This window comes from Rousettus aegyptiacus, unplaced genomic scaffold (assembly GCF_014176215.1).
Source record: "Rousettus aegyptiacus isolate mRouAeg1 unplaced genomic scaffold, mRouAeg1.p scaffold_m13_p_10, whole genome shotgun sequence".
Classification (NCBI taxonomy): domain Eukaryota; kingdom Metazoa; phylum Chordata; class Mammalia; order Chiroptera; family Pteropodidae; genus Rousettus; species Rousettus aegyptiacus.
Window position 1 is genome coordinate 62,235,571 of NW_023416285.1, and position 26,287 is coordinate 62,261,857.

The 26,287-nt window shown below is 41.3% G+C and overlaps 1 long non-coding RNA gene across 1 annotated transcript in view; it reads right to left on the bottom strand.

Annotated features, from left to right (window-relative positions):
* Window positions 1-6,080: 6,080 nt before the first annotated feature.
* The window catches only part of LOC107517718, a 71,042-nt gene continuing 50,835 nt past the window's right edge, over window positions 6,081-26,287 (bottom strand). Inside the window, exon 2 of the long non-coding RNA XR_001598600.2 lies at window positions 6,081-7,202. This is a non-coding gene — a long non-coding RNA (uncharacterized LOC107517718). The remainder of the gene's footprint in view (window positions 7,203-26,287) is intronic.

A 26,287-nucleotide genomic window follows, 5' to 3' on the forward strand; every position in this document is an offset into this window, starting at 1 on the left:
TAAATCTATTAGTGTCATAAGCAAATACCCAAGTGATTCTTGCCCAAAAAGCTTCTTAAACTGTGCTACGTAACTCAGAAAATGAAATTTTAGGATTCTAGTGTCAGGGAATCACCCAGATCACCACTCCTCAGAGATGCTGTGTCAGTCTCTTACTGTCGCTGTAGCAAATGACCACAGATTTAATAGCTTAAAACAACACAAAGTTATTATCTTACAGTTCTGAAAGTCAAAGGCTAAATTGGGTTGTCAAGAGGCTCTAGAGAAGAATATGTTTTCTTCCCTTCCCAGCTTCTAGAAGCTGCCCATAATCCTTGGCTGATGGCCTTGCATCATCACTCCAATCTCTGCTTCCATCAACACAGCTCCTCCTTTAATGCTCCTACCTTATTCTTTCCTTTACAAAGACCTTCGTGATTACATTGGCCCCATCTAGAAAATTCAGGATAAGCCCCCATCTCAACATCCTTAACTTAAGTCCCCTCTGCTGTACAGAGTCATGTATTCACTGGTTCCAAAAATTCGAAAATGGACATCTTGTGTGTGTGGGGGGGGGGGGGGCATTATTCCACCTACTACAGACTCAGTGAAGAACTAGCCATAGAAAGACTGAGTTGTTCCCATTCCTTATTCAGTGTTCACATATTCACTTGTGATCTTCTATCCTCCTTGATCCACAGTATGTTACCCGATGTCTCTGAGGGTCAGTTTCCACATGTGTCAAATAGGAATGGCCACTCTGTATGCTACCAGGTTAATTGGGGAATAACCAATGTACTTGGGTTGTAAAACGCTTAGCAAATTTTAGAATAAAATTCATTATAAAAATGAACAAGTAGTAATTTAACTGTGTCAGAAGTCAATTAGTAGACTCAAACTGCTTTGAGATCTTTGGATAAAAAGGCATTCTTTTGATGCCAAGTATATATTGGTGTTTTGCCTTTGTCCTCACTTTAAGCCATATATCAAAAGCACAAGTTGATTCATTTTTCCTGCTTCAGATAAACTGTCTAATTTTCTTCCCCTGTGGTTTTTCTGAATGTCTCCTCCCCCTGAGCCTTCCGGTGGGTGCTGTGCAGCTCACTTTCTTCACTGGGTGTCCTGGGGGTGGGTAGATATGGTCTCTTTGACTAATGTGTTAATCTCCCTTTGTTCTCAAGCTATAGCTTTTGCTGCCTATGACTTTGTTTTTCGCTGCGTAGTTGTGAGTTTGCCACCTCTCTTTTGAGCCTCATCAAGGGTTGCTTGGGCCTGATATGTAGGTTTCTTTCTAGTTTCATGGTCTCCAGGGGAAATGGAGTTGATATGGTTATTTCCCTGCTGAGTTAAGAGCTTGCCTTCATGCACACACCATATTATTTTACTTTAGTTAGAGGGAGCAGGCAGTGATTGTACTTCCATGGACTCCCACATGAAAATAGAGAAGAAGCTATCGTGTGTCCTTCAGAATTCCTGATGCATTGCCTTTGCTGACTGCAGGTGGGCAGGAAGATATACCAACTACACTCTGGAAAAAAGGTACAGATGACTCCACCTTTTGAAGTTGACCTTCCTCAGAAACTAAGAACTGCAGAGAAACAAACCTCTATTCATTTAAAAAAAAAAAAAAAAAAAAAAAAAAAGATTGCATCATATTTCTTAACATCTAAAAAGACATGACTACATTTAGAATAGTGTGAAGCTCCCTTTGATCTCCTTCCCAGGCAAAATAGCTATGTGGATGTTTGAGTCACCATTTGGACATTTAAGACAGAGGGGATTTAATATAGGAAAAGAATGACAGAGGTGTTGAAAACTCTAGCTAAAAGGAAAGTGGCATTATCTAGAGATCGGCAATGGCAGTCACCACTGTCCCTATAGTTGGAGAAGCAAAGAGGTAGTAAATGTGGTGCTCCCCAGAGTCCACCAGCACACATTTGTTGCTGATGTTGGAACTGATACCTCTGGCATTGTATTAGTTACCTATTGCTATTGTGTGATAAATTACTTTAAAACACAATGGCTTGAAGCAGAACACATTTAGTATCACAGTATCTGTAGGTCAGGAATCTGGGCATAGCTTAAAACTGAGTCCTTTCTCGGCTCCAGGGTGTCTCACAGTCTGCAATCGAGGTGTCAGTTAGACTGCATTTATCTGAATGCTCCACTGGAGAAGGATACACTTTCAGACTCATGTAGATGATGGCAGGATTCAGTTCCTTGTAGGGTTAGACCTCAGTTCTGTTGCCCAGAGTCCACTCTCAGTTCTTTGCCACATGGGTCTCACGAACATGGTAGCTTGCTTCACCAAAGCGTGCAAGCCAAAAAGGCAATAGAGAGAAACTTTAAGCAAGAGAGCAGTCAAAATCTTTTGTAACCAACCACAGAAGTGACATTCTTCAATATCATTATATTCTATCTCTTAGCAGCAAGTTACTCAAGGGGAGAGGATTACACAAGGCCATGAATACCAAGAGGCAAAGATTACTAGAAACCACTTGGAGGCTATTAATCATAGCTGCTTAGCAGGAACCCAAGCACCTAAGCTCCTACTGATGATGCTGGAACTGCTATCAATGCTACCGGAGACCCAGTCACACACTGTACCACCCACTGCTACCACCAACATAGCCAAATGAATTATTTTCCTTTTCTACCACTTTCCAATCTCCCCCAGGTGTTCCTATTGAAAAACCCTATCTAGTAGAGTCCAGCTACCAAGGAAGTCTAGAAAGGTTTCTAGCAGCCTGCAATTCAGAGCAGAGGAAATAAGGATGGGAATAGGACTAACAACAGATAATAGTTGGCACAATGGGAAAAGGTTGTTTCCAGTCATTTCCATACCTCCTCACCCCAATTGCTCTTTTAGAATACCTTTTATTTCCCCTTCTTTTAACCCTCGGATGCCCTGATATTATCTGCTTTACATGTAAGGTCCCACTCACCACCCTTCACTGGAACTTCTCACCTACACTTGCTTTCTCAGACTGTACTCTCTAAGTTCTCATCCTTTCCTTACTGTTTGCCCTTTCATTTTTTTCACAGCTTTACCCTTGTCTCCTCAGGGTTCTCATTTTTTGCCAAGTAGCACTGGATGATTCAATTCAACAAAGTCTATCATGGAGATGCTATGTTTCAGGCATTGTGCTAGGGACTAGAGATGTAAAGAGGGAAAAAGAAATAGTTCCTGACCTTGAAGAGTATGCATTTATGCCAGGGACACAGATATCTATAAAACAAAATAAGTGCTACATTATGAGTACATTTTGACAGATTGATTGACAAACCATATAGGTCTGTCCTCAGTTGGCTGCATGTTATCTGCATTCTTGGTTCTTGCTGGAAAAAAATGCAACCTTGAACTCTCAGTCATACACTCCTTATCAAATATACTTACAATAAATAATTTATGGAGGTTTACTTAAAAGGCAAACAGCCCATTTATTACTTTATATAGCCTCAAATTTACTATTCATGCACACAGAAGCATAATTCAGTTAAAAAAAAAATCTGTGAAGAACTAAAATATGATCCATAGCCTTGTTTTCATACCTCAGTGGAACATCTTTTACTCAGCTGAACTTTAGTGTCTCAGGAGCAATGTTTTAGAAAATGCCAAATGAAATAAAATACATATCCAAAGCAGGATGTTTGGAGTTTCCTCCCCTGCATCTCACTGTGCTCTTTTTCTAAGGACACCATGGAGAAGTTCCTCTCAGATCTTAGATTCAGGACGAGCTTGCTCAGAACAGCTCATTTGCTTTTGTCTTATACATACTGCAAAATACTACAATTCATTGTGTTTCCATATTTGCTTTAGCTGCCAGAAGCTTAGGACCAAATTTGTAGTCCTCATCTAACAACTGTACGAGAGTGGGTGATAGGCATTTATTTTGCTGCCCCTGTTCGCTCTTCATCCCTCATTCTCCATTATCCTTTTGTAGGTATATTGTTAGGATATCTCGGACTCTCTGTAGAACACAAAAGTTATTGCAATGAATTATACAGGTGTATATATGAAGCTGTTTCTACTTGGGAGGAAGCATCAAGAAAATCACAGAAAGAAATGATACTTGATCTGAGCCTTGAAAAATTGACATTTATATGAGCTGGGAAGGTCTTTCCAGGTTAAGAGAATAATATGAGCAAAGACTTAAAAGCATAAAAATGAATGTGGGTTTATGAGACCATATATAAGAGAAGGGAGGATACAACACATATTTATTTTCCTAATTAATTAATGCATTATCCCTCTCAGTTAGAAGAGTATTCAGCCTATTAAAATGCATCTTTACACAGATAATGTGATGATAACGATGATAGCAGTTTCTATCAGGAGAAAAAAAGTATTTTTTAGTCAAGTAAGCATTTTTCTGTTTATTGAAATTATAAGTGCTTCCCACTCTGTCTACAGGTTGGCCAACCTGGACACTAAGCCACCAAAGATGACAATGCCTACTCCAGAGAGGGTATAAACAGGACAAAACTAGAGAGCCCATCCACCAAAGCACAGTCCTCTGCTCCTGCAAAACTACCTCCTGGCCTGACTTAGCCTGCAGTAAGGGCAAAAAGAATGACACATGGGTAAGAGCGAAAGAGCTTAGACACAGGGAGACTACTGTACTACCGTTTGGTATCCACGAGGCTCTAAGCAAGTTACTTCCCTTCTCCAGTCCTCATTTTCTTCTTATAATTTGGATGCCTGAGATCCAATGTTTTCAACTGCTCTCATTATTCTATAATCACACCTCCTATCTTGACAACCTGTGATATTCATTGATTTTCCCAATCTATAAACCATCTATATAAATCACCATAGACTCCCAGTAGCCACAGATAACTTTAAAAATGAGTCATTCACCATGCCTCAAGCAGGAAATTAAGGTTTGTAATGTTGAGATATGAATAATTGAAGGTAACTTTCATTATTTTGATTGCTTTTTTCTGGCAAATATTACAATTATTTAGGCAGCTGAATACATCATGTTAAAACGTTAGTAAATACAGTAACAAATCTAGTTCTGAAGTGAGTCCCCACCAAGAAATCATGAGATTAGCAATTTGCTGGAACCACATGTGAAAAACATTGACCTATTTGAGGATTTGGGGAGATTTCCAGTCTGAAAAGTGGCCTATTTGAGAAGAAAGAACCATCTCCAGGAAGGGCTTTTGTTGTTAGTTAAGTAAATTTCAAGGTTTTTAAGTGTTGCTTTTTATAAATACCAAAGGAGTAAAATTGGATTAACTCTAACTGTTGTTTTACCTTAAGCTTTAATGGAGAGCTTTAGGCCAGCCTGGGTCCCAAAATGAGGGAAAGTTTCATATGAGGACTACACAAGGTATTCAACAGAAAATCTGCACCTTATTCCCAAGAGTCTGGTGCTGGCCTGAATGAGCATTTCTGAGTGCAAACAAAGCACTAGCCTGGAAAGGCACCTGCAGGAAAGGGAATCCACAGGAAACTAAATGTTCTCCATGCATAAACAAGCACTGATGTGAAATGATTGTCCTTCGATAAGAATAAAAATAAATCCTGCCATAAGAGTTCTAGCCCTGAGATGCTCACATACATATCACTCTTACTATTTCCACCTCAGATCTAGCCCTGACTTTCCCACCCACTACACATTCACCCTACCACCTCCAACTACCACCACCAGTGCCCATGACATTGCGCTAAGCACTCAGTAAGTTGTCTCTGAATGGTCTTAAGATGTTGTCTTGCTTTGTAAATTTGCATGTGCAGGTCTCTCAATGTTATCTCCTGTGCCTGAATTCATGCAATTTTGACTGGGCAGCTAGATGTATGTAGCCACTGTGTAGATGTCCTCCAAGTGTGTTAGGCTGAAACTGTGAATACCTGTAACATTTACTCTTTAAACCAATCTTCATGTGACAAAAGGCTAAATTGCTTAATACATTAAGAGCTTTTACATCCAATAAAAATGCCAACAGTTTAAAAAGCAAAGTATATAAAGAGCTATTTCAGTGAAAAAGAAATGCAAGTGTCTTTAAAACATGAAAGGGTGTTCAAATTCTCTCATGATGAAAGAAAAACAAACTAGAACAATGAAATACTATTTTTTCCATACCAGATTAGATAAGATTTAAATTTTATAATATACAGTCAGACAGAGGAAAAATCAGCAGTTTCATAAACTATTAATTTAAACTATTAAATTGTTATAATTTTATCATAGGGCAATTAGATAATAACTATTGAAATTTCAAGTCTACATACACCTTGAGCCTTCATTTTCACATGGAGGAATTTATCCTTCAAAAATGCTATATTACATATAAGCAACAATGGAGAGCTAGAATATATATTGTAATATTTTCATAATAACAAAAATATACCATAAATGACAACCGATATTCAGAGACCTCCAAATGTCCAAGATTCTACTCAGTTATTAAAAGGGATGAGGTAGATCTCTACCAAAAGATGTCCAAAATCGGTTCTTATCTGAAAAAGAAACTTGACTGTGTCATAGGCAACTTTCTGTTATTTGCCCCCAGTACAAAGTTAGTCAAGCCATTTCTTGGGCCCAGAATTCTTCACACAATCAAAGAAGCCCACCTTCAGGCAGCGTGCCAATGCAGTACAGGTAATATCTGGATATTTGATAAGGATTAAAGGGAGAGTAAAACTCTTCAGGCAAGTATCCGTCTCTTGATGTTCTAAAATTTCCATTTCATTGTGTTGAAAACATATCAAAGTATAATCTTGCCCAGAAAATAAGACTCCCTAGAAAAGTGTCTTATTTTCATGATAAAAATTAAAGTTCAGCTTCAATTAAGAAAATAGAAAAATCTTTCTTATTAATTTGTTAATATAAACATACAACAAAACACTAATTACTAATAGTTTGATCACATATTTAAGATGCAGTTTAAAACAACTAACACAAAACTTTAACTCTCTTTTCTCATTGCTTGATACAATCTTTTCTCCCCTGCTTTAAGAAAAAGCTTTAACCTTCCTTCACTAAAATTCAGGTATCAAATAGCTTATCCACAGTTCCCCGGATGCCAGCTTAAGGTGGCAGCTATTGAAGTTCATTGATTTGCTGCTAGCAAATTGGAAGATTTAATGGTGTGACTTCCATATGTTGGTAGTTGGTTATCAGGTCTCACTGGGGTCTCTCCAAATGGGAAACGAATTGCTTCCTGCTAATCTCAGGCAGCCGTATCGCATCCACATCCATTTCCTCACTGATCTTAAACAGAAAGAATACAGAGAAAGATTATGTTTCATTCTCCCACTGCGTCTACATAAAACCCAATTGCCGAACTTTTCTGATCAGCAAGATGTTACCTTGGCAACTACTTTGTACAGCTCTTACTCCTCCTTCCTTTGAAGCTCATCGTTTGTGTAAAAGTTATTTTGTCTCCTAATAACGAAAATGAGACAGTCAGCCTGACTGGTTCCCTAGTTCTTCCAGACAAAGGTTATAAAACTGGCAGCCCAGGTACCAAATTCAACACTTGAGTATGTCCGACCACACAAAATTCTTTGGCTTTATTTTATTTTATTTTATTTTATTTTATTTTATTTTTAATGTAAGTCAACATGTACAAACTAGAAGATTTGACATGAAATTCCAAATTTCCAGTTCTCTTTTTTGCTGAAATATTTTTTTAATTTTTATTTTCCAGTTAGAGTTGACATTCAGTATTCTTTTATATTAGTTTCAGATGTACAGCATGGTACTTAAACATTTATATAATTTACTAAGTGATCCCCCTGATTAGTCTAGTACCCACCTAGTATGTTACTATACATAGTTATTACAAGATAATTGACTATATCCCTATGCTGTACTTCACATCCCGTGACTGTTTTGTAAAAACACCAGGCCCACATTCTCGACAATCAGCTGTATTGTTTCACATTTCATTGGTGAAAACTAATCACATAACCATGTCTAGATGCAAAGGGTGCTGGGAAATATAGTCCCTGTAGGAGCAGCCACTCCTCAGTAACAATTTTATAAAACAGAAGAGAGAACACACATTTTTGTGGACATCCCTGCCTCAGCAGCCATGAATGTGTCTCCCTCTTCCTCTTCCTCTGCTAACTCCTTTCCTCATTATCAGAAGGCTCTTCTCACTTCTTATTGCCCATCTAAAACCTCAACACCTTTCTGGTTATATTTTACCTCCACCAGAATTCTAATTTAAAAATTTCTAGCCTTTCCTCTTGGTAAGTAGCTAAAGTAACTTTCTCCAAACAGTTTTGTTGTTTCCTTCAAGATATTTATTATGATCATTAAAACTTTAAAAACAAGATTTGTTCTTCTCTAGTTAATCAGGAGGAAAATATAAACTGATTGCATCTTGAATGCTTTTTATTAAAGTATCACATCAAATTATCTGTTTCCAAAATATAGCAAATAAATAAAGGAAATAAATAATGAAAAGTGCCTAAAATAATTAGTATTGTGACATTATAACCCAACTACTCTCCTTATGGTGAATTAATACTTTCTAAAGTCATCTCTAGTTCCCAGAATGTAAAGTGAGTTATAGAGGTGATTCGTGGGCTTCTAAAATCAATTAAAACTAACACTGTGAAGATAATACACAGGCTCATTTACCCATTGCGAGTAGCATAAAACTAAACTCAAACTAGCTTAAACAAAAATAGATGCTATTGTTTCACTTTGGATGAAAAATCCAGAGGCATAATTAGCTTCAGTCATGGCTGAATTCTGAGCTCAACCAATGTTATTAGGACTATTTTCTTTCATCTCTTAGCTTCATTTTGGAACAAAATAGCAGCTTTGGTTCTAACCTCTACACCCTCTTAAGTCTAGCAGATAAGATCAAGAGTCCCTCGGGGAGGAAAACGTCATTGTGAATCATTGGATCTGATTGGGTAATAATGTCGTTTTTAAACTAATCATTATAGCCAGGGGGCATTAATTGTGGGTCTCCTGGGGGAGCCAGTTTCACTTGATCCAAACTATAAATTGGAGAAGGTAGTTCTCTAGAGGGCAATTAGGGTATGATACTGTTGGAGTCTGAGAAGGCTAAGGCTTCTTGGAACTAGTTAGTTAAAGGCTAACATCCTTGGAACCAGTTGAAAGAGAAACCAAGAGCCAGGTAGAAAGGCACAAAAATGTTACTTTATTGCATGCTTTCAGGTCTGTTAACCAAATGGATTGTCAATTCCTGAATTAGACAAACATGCCCCACCACAGACATTCGATCTTTCACAAGGGCCAGCCTCTGTTGGATTTATGGCATGGAGAAGCAAAGAAGGCTCTCTTCAAACTGATATGACAAACAAACAAACAAGCAAGCAAACAAACAAACAAACAAATAAATAAATGAGAAAAGGGGCTGAATTTAATGTGCTTAGCTACTGCACCAAAACTCATCCACCAGGCAAGTCACTCTTCTTAACTTGGGGCAAAGGGGAAAGAGGGGTACAGAGAATAGAGAAGCTAAGAGTGTTACTCTGAAGAAATCTCTACATACACCAATAGAGAAATGGGGAATAAATATCTCCCCCTAACATTTAACAGGAAAGTAAATGAATGGTGATAGCAACTACAGATGTCCATTACAAATAGAAAGTGAGACTTACTTTTCAATAAATAGAGCAAAATATATGCATCAAATGACTAGATTCCTTAACCTTTTTATTTCTAAAGGATAGAAATAAAACTGCTAGAGAGACACCATAATACCCTTTAGATACTGTATTTCACAATTCTTATCTCTTATTTAGTGTTTTTCTATAGATGAAAGATAACCAAGTATAAAAGTGATGCCCTGGGATGAGGTCAAGATGAGTATCCAGGAGACTGTGGTTGAAAGCTTAGGAAAGAGATTCAAACAAGATAAAGAAGAGATTCATATTGATTTGGACCTGATTCTAAAATATAAGTTCCAGGCTCCTTGTCTGCCCTGCTCACCACTGTATCTTTCCCAGGGCCTAGAATGGGGCCTCCGGTAGATAGTAGGTGCTAAATAAACATTTTTAGAATTGATGAATTGGGAAGGTGTTTTTGGAATCAGAAGAAAAGAGAATTTGGGGTGATAATGGCCACCAAAAAAAAAAAAGTTTCAATTTATATCTAAGATTGTAACTTGACCCTAACTAAAAGGATCCAACTTCATGCTAAGAAGTATCCCACTGAATTAGGAGAGTTCAAGAATTAGGGAACCAAAAATAATCTGCAATGATAGGAATCTTACAGGTAATTTAATATAGTTATTTTCAACAATGGGTATATGTTTGAATCACAGAGGATGTTCCTTAAAAATTCCTATACCCAGACCCCACTTCCAAAGGTTCTGACCCCGGCATCCATAATTTGCAATAGTTCTCAAGTGATTCCAATGTGCAGCTGAGAACCACTGTTCTACTCCAACCCTCTCATCTCGCAGAAAAGGCTGAGCTTAAAAAGTAATTAATTCAGAATGTACCTTGATTATCAATGTCAATATTTAGATATGTTTTAAAATCATAAGTCATGAAGAGGAAATAACCAGTCCTTAATGTCAATCCTGGTCAATTCCTGAAATGAATATGTGTGAATCTCTCAAAATATTACCATAACCAACTACTTTTACAGGTAGAAAAGGGCATTCATTCTAGCTCAGAAAGCTACGGGGAACCATTAACAGGTTTTGGAAAAGTGAATGTTATAATGAAAAAGTGGACCAGAGATGGACCTGGCCATGGTGAAAGGATGGGTTAGAAGGGATAAGTATACAGGCAGGGAGGTCACAAAATATTAATTATCCAGGAATGAGTACTTGATCATCTAATAAGATGGAGACAGTGAACATGAACAATATTATGAAAAGCTGTCGACAGGTCTCTCGGGCTGCAGGACTGACTGGCCAAGAGAATCAAGAGAAGGCTAGAGCTCAAAAGTAACTACAAACTCAAGCTGTTTACTTAATGTAGTTTTGCATTCATTCTAAACAAGCTGCCCCGCCACAAGCTGCCAGAGGCCCTTCTAAAGGAGAGGAATGAAAGGTATAAGAGAGTACAAAGCCCTAGAAATCTGGGCTTAAGCCTAATTCATTTCGTCTCCCTACGGTGCCTAACTCATTACTGTGCTTTATGAGTAGAACCAGGTAATGAAAGAGAACAGAGATGGTTATCTCAGGAGAAGCTACTTCTTTATCACATGGGAAACCCCTCAAAGCCCACAGGACACTGGAGTCATCAGGGAGAAAGGATTGGTAAGTGGACCCAAACCTGTTTTATCGCCATGTTTTAAAAATCGAGTATGCTAGATGAGTAAATCTATTCACCTCAAACAAGACACCTTCAAAAATATTTTACAAACTATCTTCCAACCAGTGAAAATTTTGTTCTCAAAATTTCTCTTATCAGACCCAAAAGTCCCTCCCCACCTGAGTGGCCTTGGGTGTGCTATATGTATTTATAGACATGCATACACAGCACCTTCCCTTTGCAAGAGGGAGAAATCGCTCCAAGGTAGAATGATCCTGCTGAAGGAACTTGTGTTAAGTGGTCCTTCCAACAACACTGAAGGGGTAGGGGTCAAGCACTTAGCCTAAAGACAACTCTGGTAAGGTCCCAGCCCTGAGAAGGAGCGATGCAATTTCCAGGAGCCGGCTCCCACCAGTGTTACCAGGGCTCTTTTAAATGCCTCCAGTAATGGGTCTTTCTCACTTCCCTTAGGAGAGGATGCTATCAACTAATAGACATCACCGTCAGGAAAGTTTTTATGCTGCACAGCTTACATTTTCATTTCTGCGGTTTCAGCTTGTTGCTCCTAATTACCTCCCCTTGGACCACCCAGAGTATGGGATCACAGCCTGGCCTGCCTCAGCACCTCTCAGCTAGGGGTTCTTCATTCAGAATGGCCCGCTTAAAATTCAGCCTCACGCAATCCAGCTCCAATTCAGTAACAGATCCTGGGAGTTGGCCCACTTTCCCTCCAACCTTCTGCCATGCTTGGGGCCCCAGAAGGTGAAAGCCCACCACCCACCCTCCATCCCGCCCCCACCCACCTGGGCTTCCTCATGTGGTGTACGTTCCTACAGCATTTGGGGGACTGCCGATGGAAGCAAGGCTTTGAGTACCATGCCAAGAAGACACAGCATTAATTATTCTCTCTTCCACAAACAAAAGTGTGAAGGCTGTGCCCTGCAATAAACATGGACTTCTGGAGTACAGTCAGCATTACATCTCCAGGCTGAAAACCAAGGGGGGGAGGGGTTCTCATTCAATTCCCTCACTCTTGCTGTGCCTTTTAACTAACTTTGAAATTCCTCTCACTGCTGCAGGTGCTTCTGTGCCATTTCCAAGGGCTGGAGCCCTACACGGATTTATTTTGTACCCACTGCAGGAATTTCCTAAAATGAGAACCAGAGGAGAAAGCCTGGCCTGAAGTCATTAAGATGATTTGTTTCACGTGGTTCAGGCAGGCATAAAGTGGTACCTGAACACAGGGAATAGAAGATCAAAGGGACGGCAATCCGAAAGTGGGAGCTGGACTGGAAGGAAAACAGGCCATCCAAAGGTACCCAGATCGCTGCCAAATGAAAACTCCTCTCTGCATTTTTAACTTCTCCCAGAGATAAGACAGAGGGAGATCGTTTTTTTTTTTTTTTAACCTTTGCTTTCAACAGTTAGATTCCAGAATAAAAAATTCAAATGTACGTGCCATATGTATAAGTCACAACTCCCCACCTGAATTCATTTGTCAGTGGAAAGCAGTGCACTATTTATGCCCCAGGAATTGAGCTGCAAGAGTGAATATTCCTGGAAAGTGCACGTCTTTTGCAAGCTTTTTGATGGCTCTGAAAAATCCTCTTTGATGGGACCTCTTCTGCTCACTGGCACCCTACCCGGGCGTGGGGTGTGAAGCCAGGGCCAAGCAGGCGAGGGGTACAGCTCAGCACAGAGTAGACATGGGCACGTCTGAGCCTGCCACCTTTCAGAACCACAACACAGTATTGACTGTATATTTCTCCTCCCCAGAAATATCGATCATCAAGAATCAACCAGAGAATGCCTGTGCTGCTGGTCCTGCCACTGTGAGTGGTCAGGTATTATTTATAAGTATATGTTTCTCAGTGTAAAGGCCTTGATGTAGTGGTATGACAAAGAAGTCGTATAGAGACTAGTGGTCATGGACTTCTGCAAGTTGGAGTGCTTTCCTCTGCAGCAAAAACCATTCCCCAAGTCAGTCACCTTGGAAAGAGAGCTTCTGGACATCTAAAGAGGGAATTCCCCACCCTCTGCAGGACCAGCATGAACTCAGCTGAAGTGTGAACTGTCCCTTGAGAATGAGAATTCCTGCCCCTCTTCCCCTTCAGGCCAACATATGAGGCCATAGCTGGAAGGAAAGTCCTTTGTCTTATAATCCTACCTGCGTGGAGTTCTCTTTGTGGCCAAACTGACTCAACTGCGAATCCAAGGAATTAAAAGAAATGTCAAGTGTCCCCTTTGGAACCAGAGCATTAATAATGAATCAGTGTTCTGAAACCAGCTTGGTGGGACCTGCAGAAATTAGCTAGAGGTCCCCAACGGGAAGATAAACCTGAGGCAGAAGAGTTCAATCTTTAAGTTCCAGCTGCATTTCTCACATGGAGATGTCCCTTCATCGCCGAATATAAATGATCTAGGTTTGATTAATAAGGGAGAGAGAAGTTTCCATTGCATGGTGAAAACATGAAGCTTAAAAAAGAGTTAAGTCTCAGAAACTTGGTTCTTCAGCACCACTGGTGGACATGAGGTTGCCAGTGTTGTTGCTGAAAGGTGGGACGACACAACTCAAGAAAGGGTGACTGTGAGCGAAACCAAGCAGGTCAGTTTAGCACCCCCTAGTGGAGGAGAGGGCGGCGACCATCATCCCCACTTCGGATTACCTGAGGGATTTGACCACTGGGAATCTGTGAAAGATCATTTTTCTGATCAGGAATCAACCCAAACTCTGATCTTCCCTAATAGCAGAACTACTCAGTGCACATTTAGTCAACTATTAAATAATGCTCTTTCCACAGGGAAAGAGGCCATGGTTAGACCAGCCTTTAAAGAACATCCCAGAGCCTGGACAGACTTTAAAGAAATGAGCATATTGAGATATTAGTCGAAGCTCAAAAACAATAGGTGTGTGCGCCCTCTAAGTAGCTCATGTGTTACAGATCTGACAAGTCTCATTGATTTAAATGGCTGGAGCACTGCTTGGATTTTAATCTCCTTTACCCTTATACCAACGAGGTCGCTGTTTAAATGCTTTTACTTAATAATGTAAACACCTGTCACACGCCAGGGGCAAAGCTATTAAGGAGAAGGATTATTTAAGCGACAGTCCTGAATATAGCATTGCTATTATTATCTTATCCCCAACTGCCAGGGTCTGAGAAGTTTTCTTCCTAGGACTGGAGTCAACCACCAAGTCATCTAGTACTCTGTCCCCCAGAGGTCTGCAGAGAACCCTTTAACCTCACACAGAGTGGATCTCTCCTCACATGTTGTCATTTGAAGGAGCCCAAATATCTGACCTGCCAAGACTCTAGCGTGTGTCCACTAAAGTCCCTTGTTAAAATGGAAAGCTGTTTCAATAAAGCGGTATTAGGCCATTATCCTTGTAGCTACAAGGCACAGGAACTAGACTTTTTTTTTTTTTTTTTTTTTTGCTGGCTTCCTGTCATTCCTTTTCCAAGGCACACGGTTACCGTTACAGGGTGTCAGGAAGAATCTCGAGTTCCTTTTTGGTGTTTTGCTGTTTCAATGTTAAAGAACCCCACTGCTGCTGCTTGCTGCAGCCTGCCTAGCCTATTGGGTGAGACAGGGAAGAGGCTCGAAAGAGCCTAGCGCCTCTGGCAGTCTGGTGGCTGGTGGGTTGCTTCCTTGTGGCTTCCCGAGCCAGGGCACAGGTGATCATGGTGGTGGAGGCCTGAGGAGATTCTGAGTGCTCTGGGGACTCCAACATGGGAATGGGAGAGTGAGCTTCTGGAAACAGCAGCTCGCCCACCAGGTCGGCCTTCGGGGGGCCAGGTTGGTGGAGGGTGGCTTCCCTAGGGTACTCGGCACTCCCACAGGCGCTCTTACTGGAAGTGGAACCTAGCAGCGCCAGTAGCGGCCGTGGGTGGCCACCAGCAAGCCACTGGACAGGATGGGTGCCATGCTCTTGCCTTTGGGCCGGTGGAACCTTGGCTGCGACCCATGGACCTTGGCAAGCGATCACAGGCACCCGGGACTGGGGTAGGGGGTGGCGCCAGGCCATGGAGCCCATTTGCAGAGGAGACTGCCTTAGGCCGCTGCATGACCAAGACACATGGGATCCGGACTAGACTCTTTATAAGTATCATCTCTTTTATACCTGCAACAACCCCATGACTTACTGTTTTTGCTATCCCCATAATCTGAAGTACATGATGGTTAAGTAAATTTCTTAAGGACACACAGTATTTAGCAGGAATAAAATTATAATCTAGGACTGACTTCAAAGCATATACTTTTAAACACTATGCCACATTGTCTCTCTCACTCTCAAGGATCCATTATTTACCACATAATGTGGTGAGATGAAAGCTTAGAGGAATTGTACAAAGAGAAAAGAAAGAGCTAGAACCAGAGGCTTCTGGGGGAAAAGGGCCTGAAGGTGTGCTCTAAAGCCTGGCCTGGGGGCTTTGGAACAGATTGTTGGCATCAAGAGGCCAAGGAGTTCAGAAGGGAAAGGACCTTAAGACATTTAAGAAGATGACAAGACCAAAGATGTGAGAGCACTACCTGTAGCCTAGCTTAGAGGAAGGGTGCCCCTGCTCCCTATTCTTTCTGTTCCTTTACCCAAGCTGCCTTCTCTGGGAGACACACCTGAGGCCAAGCCACAAGCCCTGCCCTGACCCCATCTGCCATGTCTTCTAAATGCTCATGGGAGCTGCTAGTCTTAGCAAAACCCAGGCCCTAGGTTTGAGCTCTGGCCCTGCCAAGAGTATCCAAAGCCTTAATGTTATCTAACTAACCAGAGGTTAGTGACTTTGGCCCTAGGGAGGGGGGTACACTCATGGGACAGCACAAGCCCCACAGTCACTGGCCTTTATCCAAGCTACTGATCAGATGTCAGTGTGGTTTATCAAGACCATTCCTCCACAAACTCATCTTAGTGATGAAAGCCAATCCATAAGGCCTAATATCAGCACCTGAATTCAGGGTATTGTTTCTCCAAGAGTAGTGCCCAAAGCAGCAGCATCGGTATCACCCAATAACTTGTTAAAATACAGATCCTCACAACCCTTCCCAGACCTACTGAATCAAAAACTCTGGACGTGGATCCCAGTAATCCGTGTTTTAACAAGCCTGTCAGGGTATTCTGATCTGGACTAAGGTTTAAGAATCACTGGGATGGAAAGTAAGAGTAGGGAGGGGAGCACCTTCAGATAAGATAATCAAGAGAGGCCTTTCTGACATTCAAACTGAGTCCTGAGAGATGAAAAAGAAATATACCATGCAAAAGCCAAGATGAAGAAGAAGAAGAAGAAGAAGAAGAAATCCAGGCACAGAGAACAACAGGCGCAAAAGGGAGGCAGGGAAGAACTTGTTACGGTCAAGGATTGGAAAAGTGTGAGCAGAGCATAATTATTGAATGAGATGCTAATGAGAATGGGGGCTAGATTGTGCAAGGAATTATAGACCTCAGCAAGGAGTATGAATTACAAACTGAATATATGCTTTAATGAAAGAAACATGCTCCAATGAGAGCATGTAACACATGAATCTGACCTAGAATGAAGGCCAAGGAGGGACTCTGAGAGGTAATGATGTTTGAGATAAGATATCAGTGGTAAATACAAGACAACTGAGGAGATGGAAGAACCATCATGTGCAAAGGCCCTGAAACAGAGAGAGCATGATACTGTTAGGAAACATTGTATTAAGACTTTAAAACAGGCAAAAACGATTACTGGATGTTGTGTATAACATACCTTTCCCGGTTATCTTTGCTGCTCATTATCTTTGACCTATTTTATAACGATTGCAAACTATAGAAAATTGAAAGTGACACAGAGGATTCTCCTCCATAAAAATACAAATCAATTTTGCCAAATGAAATGCAATTGATTATTGCCCTATAAATATAGCTAGTTTTGCATCAAATTTATTTCAGCATTTCTCAATTGTGTGCACATGTGTGTATATGTTTTTCTTAATTCTCTTTTGAACCAGCTGTGACGGCTTTGAGTTAAAAAATCTTTGACGTAGGTTCATTTTATGTTTGCATAAGAGTTATGATTTTACCTTTCTTAGAAGTTATTTTTAACAACATATTCAAGGAGTGTGGTCATAATTTGCCGAATAGTATACAAGACACCCAGTTAAATTTGAATTAAGATAAACATGATTTTTTTCTATAAATATGTCCCAAATGTCATATTGAACACATTCATACTAAAAAGTACTCACTGTTCATCAGCAATTTAAACTTAACTGGGCATCTCGTACTTTTATTTGCTAAACCTGGCGAAGTTATAGCATGGTCACTGCTAACTGTGTTCTCACTGCAGCCCACCTTTTGCTCCCAGGGTTAAGAACAAAACACACCAAAGGCACCTCCTCTCCAAATTCCGAAGCAAAAATTCACTTTGTGCTTTAAAAAAAATAGCTTCGATTGCCTCCCTGTATGGGGGCAGGTGCTGTGGGCTATCCTAAATCATACTGCTTGCACTTTAGGACCTGTTGAGTTCTGGTGCTCTTGGAAAAATTACTTTCTTACAAAAGGCCTCCTTGCTGCCCCCACGCCAGTGTGTGAGGTGCCATAGACTCTGGGGTTTTGGGAGGAAAGGATGAAGAAGAGGAAAGGGAAGTGGGAGGAGGAGAGGGGGTGAGGGAGGGAAAAGGTGAAGGTAGGGAAGAGGGAGACGAGTTCATTATAGTCCCTTGTAATATACACAGTAGAATTTGATCTCACACATGCTTGTCCACATCCAAAACTGCCTGTCTCTTCCCCAGTGAGCCTTCCCTCCCTGCTTTAGCTGAAGCTTTTCCATATTCAAGCACCTATTAAAATGCAAATATCTGCCCTTGAGAATATCCTAACATAGGCTAACATTTTAGCAGAAATTGGCTGGCAGGACATGATACACAAACAAGCACTTGAGAATAGGAGATTGGTAAGGGGTAGGGAGAACAGTCAGGAAGGAGACGCCGAGAGAGGAGGAGGATATTACAAGAATGCAGGAGACCTGGAGTCACACCTTAGACCAACCTTGAAGGCAAAGTCTATAACATAAATTCTAGGGAAGAATCATTTTAAATTTGGGGCCAGATACTCTTGTTATTTCATCTGCCTTTCCCTACAATGTTATATAAGACATCTCCAAAAGGAATATCTTGATGGCAATATATTCTTGACTTAGTGGGCATTCCCACAGGCTGGTAATAGAAAGATACCTGCAAAATGGAGCCCTCACATACTCCCCACATCACCCCCCACACACACACATACACAGCAGTTCTGATCACCAGCAGGACTGTATCCAAGGAATTATTATCACTTTCTGAATGCAGAAGACAATGAATGGGCTTGGCCCTTCCTGGAATGTGGAAGTGGGAGCCTGGCAGACAGATTCCCTCCAGATGGAATAAATGCTGGGGGGTCTGGGGGAGAATTGCTGTCCCCAGGAAGCATCCATCCTTTTTTAAGCAACGGCTGTGCACATCAACTTTGGCTCCCAACTTCTGTAATATTTCTCTGTTATAAATTGGACAGCACAGCATGTGGTCAAGGAGCTATTACAAGCCCTCTCAAAAGGAATTTTTTTTCCCAGGGACTTAATTTCTTAAAATCTTGGGGCAACTGTTCTCTTAGAAAGTGGGACGGTCTCTCTTGGAGCGTGCCAGATGGGGGGTGGGTGGAAAATAAAGCAAAGTCTACGAAAGGATAACACGGGAGCAGCCGTCCCTCTGAGCACTTGGAAGCCCCTCTCTCCTAAGCCAAGGCCGCGATCACTCTAACGAGAACAGATGGCACCGCCGGGAGCTGCCTCCCATGTCCTCCTTCTGAAACCTGATTTTAGCAGATCGTTTTTTAAAACTCTGAGAATCAGAGCCTATTGTTTAAGTGGTAGTCTAGATGTATGCCAAGAAAGTAGGATGTTAATTACACTAATACATTCACTGCTGACTTCTGGGGAGCTCAAAGCACATAGAATGGAGGGGATGAAGTCTTCATAAGGCCCCACTTTGAGGCTGGAGAAAAAGGTTGCCATGATCGGCCCACAGGAGGTGACTCACCTAGTCACTGGCAGAGAAGAAATCGCACCCTTCCAATCCCCTACTCCATGATTCCAGCTACCCAATGTCACCACATGGCTAGAGCATGGGGAAGTCCCAGGGCAGGGTATGGGTGTGGGAGGGCAAAGACTCCATACGGGGGACTAGGAAGGTCATTACAAATAAAAGAGGCCAGGCTAAGCCTGAATCTGGTAATTTTGCTTGATCCCACTTCCCATCCTACCCCTCCAAGTGGCAGATGTCACCTGCCTGTGTGTGGTAGCTGCTTCTCATTCTGTGATACCCAGAAACCAGGCCCAGGGTGAACTCAAAGGCACCCCCACAGGGGTATGCACAGAATGTAGGCCAAGAAAGGGTTAGGGTTCAAGGACAGGAAACTCCTGAATTTTAAACTCTGCTTTTCAAAAATGTTGTTTGTTTCATTGTCATCATAATCACCAAATTTAAATTACCTCTATTCTCAGGTCTTGGGAAGCCATGAAAAGAGAAAGAGATTTCCACAATGAGAAATGAGAAATGATGAGGGGAAGAAGGTGGCCTGTGGAGCAGGCTTAAAGAGGAAAAATGTTTTTGGACTCAGCTGCAGCTGAGGTGTCTGGAAAGGAAGGAGAAACGGGCGCTGGTTGAGTGGACAGGGGATGGGAGAGGCAGGGAGCCTGGACTACGTGCTTGGAATCAGGTCAGAGGCAAGGCCCACAAAAGAGGTTCTAGGAAGGAATTTTTCAAAGGTGGTCATTTAAAATGAATACTGAAATGAATGTAGAAACTGAAGTCATATTGCTTTGTGTGCCTGTGAGCAGTGCCTGTTCACAAAAGATGGGGATTAAATACTCAGAGTCTATATTTCTTCTGTGTCTTAAAAAAAAAAAGTAATAAAGCAAAAAACAGAAGTCATTGGAGAAATTACAATAATAATCAACCAACGGACCCCTGCCACATCTGTCAACAAAGACCGAAATCCCTGTCACTTTTATTTTTCTTATATCAGCTAAGAGTGCGTGTCTGTGTGTGTTGTGCGTGTGCGCATTTCTTAATAATTATTAGAGGCTTTATTTGTTTGTGCAAGGATAGGCTCCACTTTCATTTCTAAATACATGATCATTCTAAGTGATATCCAGGAACATAAGGAGTGATTACCTGTTGGTAATTATGAAACCTTTTAGTAATTATGGAACCACTTCTATAGCTAATAACTATTTTTGATCAAATACCTATTACATGCACACACATTATATAATGTAATTTTAATGACTACCCTCTCAGCATTCATTATTCTCCCAATCTACAAATGATTAAACTGAGGCCCTGGGATGTTAAATGAATTACCAAGTTATTGCTATAGACTGAATGTCTGTGTACCCCCCAAAATGTTGAAGCCATAACCACGAGTATGATGGTATTAGGGAGTGGGGCCTTTCTGAGGGAAATAGGTCGTCAGGATGGAGCACTATGAATGGGCAATGGGATTAGCACCCTTATCAGAAGAGACACGAGAGAGATGACTTCTCTTGGCCACATAAGGACATGGCAAGAAGGCTGCCAACTGCAAACAAGGAAGTGCGCCCTCGCCAGGAACCGATTCCGCCAGCTCCTTGACCGTGGTTCTCCCAGCCTCCAGAACTGCGAGAAATGTCTGTGGTTTAAGCCACCAGTCCATGGCATCTTTTAATAGGAGCTCAAGCTGACAAAGATAGTTACACACCCAGTTAATAATGGAGCAAGGAATTAATACAAGGTCTGTGCCTTTTCTACTGCACCAGCTTGCATCTCAGCAGCAGCCTAGTTTGACCAACCATAGTCTGGACACGACAATCAAAATAATATCCTTATGTCTGTGTGGCTCATAGAGTTGACAAAGCACTTTCACATCCATCGCTTACTTTACAGTGTATTGTAAGCAGAGTCTAGAATCTTTAGACCTCAAATCCTGCATCCTAACACCCACTGCCCAGACCCATCATTACATATTATTTCTAACAGAAACAAAATGGTGAAACAAACTTTAAACTAATAACATGCAGAGCTTCGCAGGATGCAGGGACACTGGCATTCTCTCACACCCTCACTGAACATGCCAGCTGGCATAAACATTCTGGGAAATAATTTAGTAATAAAAGTTTTAAAACTCCAATCTTTGACCCAGTAACTCTGCTTCTAGTACTGTATTTTAAGAAAAGGATGAGAAATGCACACCAAGATTAATAAAATGGATATTTATTATAAGATATTAAATAAGAGTAAAAACTTGGAAATAACCTAAAAGTCCATTAGGAGAATTAGGAATGCTCCTAATATAATTTAAGCAAAAAAGCAAGTCACAAAATCATATATAAAGTATGATTCCCAAGTTTGTTTTTAAAATGTACCTACATACAAATGTGATAAAACATAAATACTGTTAACGATGGTTGCCTCTAGATGAGAGAGTTATAGGTGATCTTTAATTTTCTTTACATTTTTCTAAATTTTTTTTTGTGACTGTATCTTTTCTAATCAGGGAAGGAGAAAATACAATGCGATTTTTAATTTATAATATTTATACAAGAAAGCCTCCCCATTAACCATTTCTTTGCAAAGGGACCCAAAATGCCCATTCACACTCATCCCCCAGCCTCAGATCCAGGTTGGAACTCAGGCCTTATCTGTATTATTACCATCATTACTCCTCTTGTTCTTGAAAATTTAAGTCTTTTCAAGGACTTTTAAAACTTGCGTGGTGTCTGTCCTCAAAGGTAGGAATTGTCTTAGTCATTTCTGCGCCCCCAACACCAAGCACAGTGCCCATAATACAGTAACTGCTCAATAAGTGTTCATTAATTAGATAAATAAATCACCAACCTTGTAGTCCCCCACTCAGATTATCATATTTATTTCTTAGCCCTTCGTATTAATTAGATGAAAAAATATATTTAGCAGCAGTGCACAGTACTGCTTTGTTTCACTCTCTATTTTCCCAAGGGTGCACTTGATCCCTGCATCCTGTGAATCATCACATCCACATCTTCCCCATTCAGTCTCTCATGTCACTAATGAAGACATCATGGCCAAGGAAAAAGTCCCATGTCATTGAGCCCTCCTGACCACCTGTGACACCTCATCCTCAGTCTAACAATGGGCAGGTGGGATCTAATCCATGTCATCTGTCCCATCCGCACCAAAATTTATACAAAGAACCCCCATCAGGATGGCCAGGAAGGCATTCGGTCTAATGTATGTTCACCAAGGGGAATGCTTGCTGCTATGTAGCTCTGCCAACCACTGGCCATGTGGAAGACAAGGTGATGGCCCGATCCTGGTGAGCTGGTGTGAGAGAACCAAAAAAGGTGCGGTCAGGCAAAGCCCACCAGCTTACATCACTCCTGGAGATGCCCACACACTTTGGCTCACTGATTCTACTCTGAGATATTTATTCTATAGAAACACTTCGACATGTGCATGAAAGTATATGCAAAAATAGATTGAAAACAACAGTGTTTATTTTAGAAAAACAAAAAACAAAATAAAACAAAGAATCACAAACAACTTAAATGTCAAGTAATAGGAAACTGGGCACAATATGAAATACTATCCGAGTATGAAAAGACCAGCGAACTTCATGCACCACTCACGTGACACATGTGCCAGGATCTGTTCTAAGTACGTGTTAACTCATTTAATCCTCCAAGTATCCAGTGAGGGGGGTTGCTGTTATTAACTCCACTTTCCAGATGAAGAAACTGAGGCACAGCACAGTCAAGTCAGTTTCCCAGGATCATTCAGCTAATATGTGATGGGTCCAGGATTCAGAAGAGAGATGGCATGGATCCAAAGTCCACACTACTAACGACATATCATATAATCCCCAAATCTGAGCAGGAGCCAAAGCCAGCTCTGTGGCCAGTGCAACACATGACCATCAGTAGAAATGAGTTCACTTTCAATGTCCTGTGATAGAAACGTAAGTTTTCTTATACTAATGTATTGTTATATGAAAAGAAAAAATCAAACTGCAGAACAATTTACACATTCATATTTTTACCTTTTAAAAATCTAGACAAAAATAAATGCATAGACAAAAACTTCTGAAGACGCTCACCAGATTGCTAACCATGGCCACCTCTGGGAAAAGGGGCTGGAACGAGTGGTGGAGTGGCTAGGGAAACTGTCACAATCCACTTTAGACCATTCCATATTATTTTAATTTTATGAGCATATATTCTTTTGGTAATTTTGAAAAGAGAAGAAAATAAAGAAAAAGGAGTTGCTCAGGGAGGGCCCATCAATAAGCGGACTGCCTGTGTGAGGAAGGCCTGTTTAAGGGATCTGCCCTGCATTACAAGGGTTTCGTTTACAAAGAAGCAGAGTCACAGAGGGCACAACACAAGTACATGGGCCCCAAGGAGAAGCACTGCTGGTCGTGCATGCAACCAGTCGTGTGTCCAACGTCAGGTCCACTCAACCAGCAGTTGCTTGGCACACAGGACAGTGTGTTTCAACAGGCGGAGCTCTGGGGTTGGGGTCAGAAAGCCTGGGTTAGAATTCTAGCTCTACCTCTCGTAAGCTGTACAACCTTGGGCCACTCACCTCTTTGGGCCTCATTTTCATCTTCTGTAGAATGTAAATAATAACACCTACTTTACAACGTTGTTCTGAGATTAAATGAGAGAATGTGCCAATGTCAAGCTCAGTGCCCATCGTTTCATAGGTATACGGTCCATGCAAGTTAAAGATGGCTACATAGGTCACAGAACTAGAACTCAGTCTCCTGACCCTTAATCCAACGTTCTTTCCATTAAGTCCGATTGTCCTAGTTGCCTGGCTCTGTGCTTGGATCAGAAAGACAAAGTCAGCCAGGCCACATCCACACGAAACCATCGAAATGCCCTTGGACTTGTGCTCCTCGGACCTCTAACTCATGGTTACCTTGAAGACTTTTGTTGAAAGGGAATACAGAAGGAACTGCTATTCCCAGGCTGAGGAATAAGTTTTAGAAGTCTTGGTAATTAAAAGTGTGTGCTACCATAGTTCCTCGTGACCAGGCTTTTAATGATTGTCTTACTATGCCATGTGGCTTTGTTGCATAAAACTAACCAAGTCCCTTAATCTTTCTGCCCCAACTTCCTCATCTACAAAAAAAGAGGATGAATGACCTCTCTCTCCTTTCTAACAAGGTTTTTGACAGGGTCAGGTGATGTGATGGAGATGATCATCTATGGCAGAAACTACCTATGTTCCACCACTATCCTTTTTTCCCTCTTTCCATTGGCAAGAACACCCCGAGCTCCAACTAAACACACACTGCCCAGCCAGACTACACTGCCCAGCCTTCACTGCAGCTCAATTTGGCCAAGCAACCAATCGCTTGCCAATGTAGTACAAAGAGAAATGATATCTGCAAGTCTCAGTCTGTGCCTTTAAAAACAGGTAGTTTGCCCTGCTTTCCCCTCTTCTTTCTTCCTGCAAATTGGAAGCTGGGCTTGCTGGTGGTGAGTTATCACAGGGACTGTGCCCAGTGCTCAGTTTGAACACACAACCTCCTTAGAGGATGGTGGATGAACAAAAAAGATGCCTGGGTCCTGCACAGCCTCATGAAGCAAAGCTGCCTCCCACCCCAGGGTCACCTACCAGCTCAGTTTTCTATAGGAGAAAGAAATCATCCTTTTATTTTATTAAATCCACTTTTATTTTGTTCTCTGATATAGAAGCTGAACCAATATTGTGACTATTGCAACATCCTTTGAATGTATAAACTGTTATACCAAGACATACTGTTCTTATTGTTCATTACATCTGCTATCTTGATCTGACAACTCTTATTGTCACATAGCAGTCCCCATCTTATTCACAGGACCACAATTTCTGTTTCTGCAGTTCTCAAGTCTGGACAACCTCACATTCAGATGTCTCACGTCCGCATGTGAGAGTTGCTCCTAGCATCCCTCTGGCGTAGTTCCTTCTGTTTCTATACTGAGACTCCCTAGTAACTTACTTTCTTAAAAACTGAACTTTCAATGGAGCATTTGGAAGCCTGGCAAATATTGGGTCACAGCCCCTGTGATAACTCGCCTCACATGTGATATTTTCTCCAGCCTGACGTGAAGCAAGCAAGAGACCATCACTTTACTTCTAAATAGCCTTCATTTCAACCAAGCAAACTACACATTTCAGCAGAAAAGTTTACTCAAGGTTGTTTTTTTTTAATGTATGCACACGCACGTGCACACACACACACACACACAGATGTACTTTCTATATCTGCTTTAGGGAAAGAACACAGGGACAAATATGTAGGAGGCAATATAATCAAGAATATTTACTTCTTCTATCTCATTTCTCATCATACCACGTTGCACTCCATGACCAGCCATCCTGAAATACATGTTACTGCCAAATTGACATGCTGTCCCACGTCTTTGGACTTGTATACTTCACCATCTACTGGCATTGATCTGTTAATTCCTATACATCCTCCTGTTCTCAATTTGAACACCCACCCTCCAACGAGCCTTTGCTGGCCCTCCAAGACTTGGCGAGGCATCACTCTGACCACTCTGTATTACAACTGCCCTTTTACTTGTCAGTATTCCCACCTGGACTATAAACATCTGTAAGGTAGGGACTGTGTCTTATTTACCTTTGTATCTGTGGCATCTAGTGTGGTATGTGGCACAAAGTAGACACTCAATAAATACTGGCTGAACAAATGAAGGTGTCCCATCTCCTCTCCCTACTACCTACCTGCCCACCACCTCTACAAAGTCCCTAGCAGTTATTGCTCTACACAGAGAAAGAAAGAGCAAGCCCTGGTAAATAAGGCAATCCACTGACAGGACCACACCATCTCCTACAATGCCCACAAACAATGCATTTTAAGAACCCGTGGAGGTCTGGCTCTAGGCCTGGAAACTTTGAAAACAAAACCTTGCCCTGCTGGATATGATGCTCAGGATCAGAAACACTTGGCCAACTGAATTGAGTGATTCTGATCGACATCTGTCCGTGAGAATATGTAAAAAGGAATTTCTCTCTTTAAAGCAAAGTGCATCCCACCTACTACTTTAGCAGTACTGGAGCGGCCCTGTTAGAGAT